This window comes from Indicator indicator, chromosome 23 (genome assembly GCF_027791375.1).
Source record: "Indicator indicator isolate 239-I01 chromosome 23, UM_Iind_1.1, whole genome shotgun sequence".
Taxonomy (NCBI): Eukaryota; Metazoa; Chordata; class Aves; order Piciformes; family Indicatoridae; genus Indicator; species Indicator indicator.
In genome coordinates, this window is record NC_072032.1 from 5,356,377 (window position 1) to 5,362,420 (window position 6,044).

A 6,044-nucleotide genomic window follows, 5' to 3' on the forward strand; every position below is an offset into this window, starting at 1 on the left:
ATCCCTGGAGGTGTTTAAAAGAAGCATGGATGTGGTGCTGAGAGATGTGGTTTAGTGGTAGTGGCTTAGCAGCAGTGGTGGGATTGAGATCTCCAGGTGAGTGGTTGGGCTTGATGACCTCCAAGGCCTCTTCCAACCTCAACAGTTCTATGGTTCTATCATTCAGCAGGTAAAATGAGGGAGCTAAGCTACCATGCACAGTTTTCTTTTCTTCTGAGTCCTTGGAGGTGATGGCTTCTGAGCCCCTGGTTCCCCAGGGCTGGTCTGCAGCAGACCCCCAGTCTCATCCAGGATTTAATGCTGCTTTCATTAGAAAGGATTTGCTCCTTCTGTGGGCACTTAAATCCAGAACTGAAGTGGCCTTTGCTCAGTTTACCATGAATGTTAATTATACTACATTGAACTAACTTTTTAATCCAAATTAGAAGGCAGAGTTCCTGCCACAGTTCAATGTGTGAGCACTTTGCTGCCAGAGCTGTTGCTGTGTCCAGCATCTGGACAGAAGCACCAATTAATCACTGGGGGGTGAGGAAGACTGAGTGTGCAGAGCAGCACTAACCAGAGGTAGCTGCCTGTGTGCACACCCTCATAACTGAGCAGCAGCTAAGAGGGGTGGCAGGAGGGTGCACAAACAGAGCTGCAAGAGCTGTTCAAGTTCTAAATTCACAGCCTCTGTCCCCTTGTACCTGTGAGTGGATAGCCTCCACTAATTTAGGCTGACTTCCTTCACTGCTCCCAAGAGAGGAACTTTCAGGCTTGTCACTCTCTGTGTCTGTTGATTTGTTTGTTTTCTTTGTAGGAAAATGTTGTTTCAAATAGTTCATGTTGGTTGTTTCCCCTAACAAGCAACTGTCAGTCAGATGCTAGCTGAAAGGGACAGGCTGTCCCAGGCAAACAGAGCTCCCTTTAAATTTCTGCATCCAAACTTACATCTGTGCTGTCACAGAGGGAGCCTGGGATTGCTTGGGAGATGAATTTGGAGAGAAGCAATCCCAAAAAAGAACAGGGAAGCTGGCACCCAGCTCTACTGTCAACACTTAAAACTACCAGCTCCCTTTTTTAGCATGGCAGAAGCCCCATCTGCTTCCAAAATTAAAGTCTACACATGTAAAATGCTGCTCTAGCAAACTGGATTGTAAGGGTGGTGTTGCAATCACAGACTCATAGGATGGTGGAGGGTTGGGAGGGACCTCTGGAGATCATAGAATCATAGAATGGTCTGGGTTGGAAGGCACCTCCAACCCCAGGTGCCAGGAAGGCACCACCAGTCTAAACCCCCCCACCCCCACCCCAGAGCAGGTTCACCTATTGTGCAATGCCAGTTCTGTCTGCAAACATGCAGTTCTTCAGGAAAAAAAAAAAAAAAAAAATCACAAAACCTGTATTTTGAAACCCAAGCACCCTGCATGTCCTTATTTTAGTACTGGAGCTCAGTGCTGCTCTGTGTCATGGTCACTTTTTATTTGATTCCCCTTTTGTCTCATGGTAGCTGTGAAACGAGGAGGCAGCTGATTCTTCCAAGGCTGAGGCATCAGTTGATGCAGGAAAACCTTTCCAGCCTCTTTAGTAAATAGATTTTTTGAAAGGGCATCTGTGTAAGTTATGTCTTTTCTTAGCAAACATCCATGGTGGCATGGAAGGGGTGACTGCAGCTGGCTTGTGATGTCACTACTGCAAAGGAAGACCAATGACAATGTCTTCTGCTAAAACTAGAGATCAGAAACAATGGTTCCTCCTCTCCCATGCAGGATAAATCAGTTCTACCTGAGGTAAAGGTAATGGAATTCCAGTGGCAGAAAAAAACTTCAAAGGGGTGGTGGTGGACAGAAATCAAAGCCAAAAGTAGATTTCCTGCTTCATTTGAGAGATGCAATGGAGAAGGAAGGTAATCCATCCACTTTTCTTGTTCATCCATAATTGGAGGCTATTTCCTTACCTAGTTTTTTGATTTGTCAAGCTTCTCATAGTTTACTCTAGAAGAGAGGGACTGTGTCTACTTTGAGCTTCCCAGGTAGACCTGGGGAAACAACACAAGTGTTTGTCAGAGACTCTTGTGTTATAAAGCATCTGGCTTGCACAGAACAGTTATCCACTGACAGCTGGTCAGAAGCACACAGAATATTGGGAAGCTGACAGAAAAAAAAAAATGACAACAGCTATGATAGAAGTAGAATGAGCCAGCAGCAGCCAAGCAGTTAAAAGAACAGGAGATTCATAAAGAAACAGATGTGAAGCCAAAGCATCTCAGAAACAAAGCTGGAGAGACAGATTGGATGTTAGCAGAGTTGTAAATGGCTCCAAAATTGGGATGAATTTTAGGACTGTGGTTGTAAATAAGATTTAGCAGTCTGGTCTTGTCTTTTCTTTCTTCAGAAACACTTCCACAAGCTGCCTTGTCATTCCCAGGTGCTGTATCTGCAGAGGTTCTCTGTGCAAAGTTTTGCAGCTGCTGGTGTCCTTCAACTGCCCCTTACTAGGACTGCACATGCAGTGAACCAGTGAGTGCTAGAGCTACCTTCCCCTTGATTTTATTTTCTTCAGGACATCTGCTTAGGTGTCACCTGCTTAGGCTCAGACATCTTCATCTGTGTTGGTTTGGGATGTCCAGGCTGGTTTGGAGCTGGTGAGACTCCAGCTGGGGAAAGAAGCAAGATCTGAGATTTCTTTTCATCCTGGAAGATGGCAAAGATCAACAAGCAGCACTGGGATGATCTGGTCAGCTATGGAGGCCATTCTCCTTTGGGCAGCTCTAGAAATCAGTCCCAGAAAGGGAGCAGTTTCTCTGCTCCATACCACTAAATTTCTGGTTTCATCTCCAGCAATAAATATTTCCTTTTCTCCCCATCCCATGGCTCAGTCTTGTGTATCTGAGTCTCACAGCACAAGAAACACCAAGGATTTTCTGGTGTGTTGGAGCACAATGAAAAGGACTATTATGGGCTGCTGCTGTTGTTTCTCTGCAAAAAAAAAAAAAACAACAAAAAACCCCACCACCCAACCAACATTAGCTATTTGAAGCAAAGGACTTTGTGTGGAGTTCCACTGTATGACAGAGTTATCAAGGAGAAATAATGTAGCAGACAATGATTATTTCATAACTCATACAGAAGGCTGTGATTAAATCTCATGATATGATTTATTGAATTCTGAGAAGAGAAAAAAGAAACCCCACAACTACAATAAGAAGTACTGAATGGGCAATGATTTGCAGAGAAGAAGAAACTGCATCTGTGCTTCTGCCTCAGGTGTCAGGCTCGGGCATCTTACAGATAGGCACTTTTCAGGATCATTAAAAAGAAAATTAAAAGTAATTTCCAGCTTTTGCAGTACAGTGGCACTGCATTTAAAGGAGCTCATGACTCACCCTCTGTTTGCTTCACATTGCCTGACATTTAGAAGGATCTATTTAGTAAGAGTGGCTGTACTGAGGAAGAAAATCCATTTCTCTTAACTACACTTATATGTTAAGCAGCAGCAGCAATATGTTTGGATCCATGCTAAAGCTCTTTCTCAGTCACACCTGTGTTCATTAGAAGCAATTCCAGTGCAGCAGCAAAGTGACTTGGGAAAATGACAGGGAGGGGAGCTTTCCTTCCTTGTGTTGTTGCTTCTAGTGGCAGCAGCCAATTTTTTACCCACCTATTTCCATTACACAGGACCCTAGCATGTTACACACCCCAATGAAATACTGTTCTTAGCACTGCAGAACTGGAGCTTTTACCCTGGTTTTTGTTTCATAAGACTGAAGTAAATGTCCTTGGAGATGCTAGCTACTAACCACAGCTTTATTCATGTTTGGGGCTTGACAATTAGTGTCATTAGCCTTGACTTTCTCTGTTGCACACCAGGCTGACATTCTGCTCCAGCAGCAGGCACATTTCTTTCTGCTTTTAAACAGATTCAGCTGGTATGTGAGGAATTATTTGGTTTATTGTTACAACAGCAGTGAGGGCTGCTGGACCAATTTGTTTTAGAAACAATTTAGAAAAATTCCTTGTTTAAACACCAGGGAGGTCTTTTCAGCAGCAGAGAAGGGATACCAGTGCCAAAGCAGGGCTGGACAAAGCCTACTTCTCCAGGACCATCTTCTTTTCTTGTTTGTCACTGACTGCAGGAGGCAAACATTTCCCCCTTGGTTTAGCTGTGTGATTTGTTACATTTTCAGCTCTTGTAGCAGTTTTCTAGCTGCTCTTTTTAGTGATTCTGAGACGGTCTTTACTCATCCAGGGGAAGGAAATCTCTGGAATGCCTGGAAGCAAAACCAATCAGTCAATAAGAAGGGCTGCGTTTGTCACATCTCTAAATGCAAGTGCAGGGTTTGATGCTACAGTGAGACACAGGGCTGAGCAGCCTTCATACAGTCACAGAATGGTTTGGCTTGGAAAGGACCTTAAAGATCCTCTAGTTCCAACCCCTTGCCATGGGCAGGTCACAACCTGCGGTGTCCATTCCATTGTCACCTCCTCATGCCACATTCCTGTACACAGCATCACTGTGTTGGGGTCATGAATATTTCACTCTGCACCAGGTAGCAAGTTTTTACTCTTAGCCGTATAAAACCTGCAGTCATACTGAATGTATATACAGAGAGATCACTCAAAGTTAGCAATTAGTCCTCTGGTCATTAGAACAAAAGGTTGTCACAGTTCACTGAGCTAAACCAAAGCTCCAAGCCAAGCCTGAACAAAGCTTGGTAAGCTTCACTGTTGTGCCCTTGCAGAGCTAGTGTGATGTCTGTGGCCTGTTACTGGCAATGGCTGTGTGGACCTGCTGCTTAGGGGTTAGTGTTGACCCTTCAGTGCTGGGTTGAAGGTTGGGCTGGGTGATCTTTGAGGTCTCTCCCAACTAGATGTGATTCTGTGATGGCAATAGGGTGGTTACTGGGTGACAAGGTGGCATCAGGGCTCTCAGTTGGTACTATGAGCCCTTAATGGTTCTCTCTTCCTTTTTCCTAGCAAAATGTGGTATTGACAGGTTCATCCAAGAGCCCTTAAATCAGTTAGGAGCAAAGGTGGCTGCTCTGTTAAAAACATGCATGTGTGAAGTCTTCTCACAGGCAGCAGCTTGCTCTGAAGCCTGAGGTCTGTGCTCGTCCAACTGCAGCTACAATCATGTTGGGTGAACACAAGAGAAGGGCAATGCTGCTCCGTGGAAGCAGCTCTGAAAACTCCCCAATTTCTTCTTCAGGGGCTTTGTTTGTGCAATCTGGGCTACTGAAAAGCCTGCTAGCCTAACACTGAGCCACTTGCAAGGCTCCAGAGCAGCCTGGGTTAGAAGATGCCCTGCAGCTCTGCTGAAGCAGTGGCAGGTCTGGGTGAAGTGGCTCCAGCTGCTCCCCTCCCTTGCCTACAAGGATACTTGTTCCAACCCTCCACAGCAGTCATCCTCCTGCCTTTATTTCTGTTTTGGGCCAGTTTCTTTCTCAGGTATCCTGCCTACCCTAAGCTCTGAAATGATTGGTATTTAACCCCCCAGCAGTAAAAGTAGCAGGCCTGGGGAGGTGCTGGTCTCTGGTAGGAAGGAGGGGTGAGAGTGGTGAAAGCTGCTGGGGCTGACAACTCCCTGGACAGGGTCAGCACTAGGTGGGAGCTTTACTTAAGCCAATATTAACATATTTTAACTGAACCTGATGGCTTTGTCTGAATCAGGGTAGGGAGCAGGCAGCTGAGCACTTTGAAAGGGTGGGAGTTTTCCCCAGGGGGAGGTAACCTTTTCACCCAGCTGAGCTCCAACCAGGGCAGGGGTAGCCAGATCCTTCAGCTGAAATAAACCAAAATCATAGATTAGGAAGTGGGGAGAAGAGAGGGAGAGAAAATAGAGGTTGTTGTATGAAATGCTCCATTCTCAAGATGTCCGAATTTGTAAATTAGTGGGAATTTAATAGGACAAAAAATGGTTTAGGTTGGAAGGAACCTTAAAGATCATCCATGGGCAGGGCCACCTTCCACTAGACCAGGTTGCTCAAGGCTCATCCAACTTGGCTTTGAACACTGCCAGCACTGAAGCCTCCACTTATACAGAATTGTATCTATTTAGAATGTGAC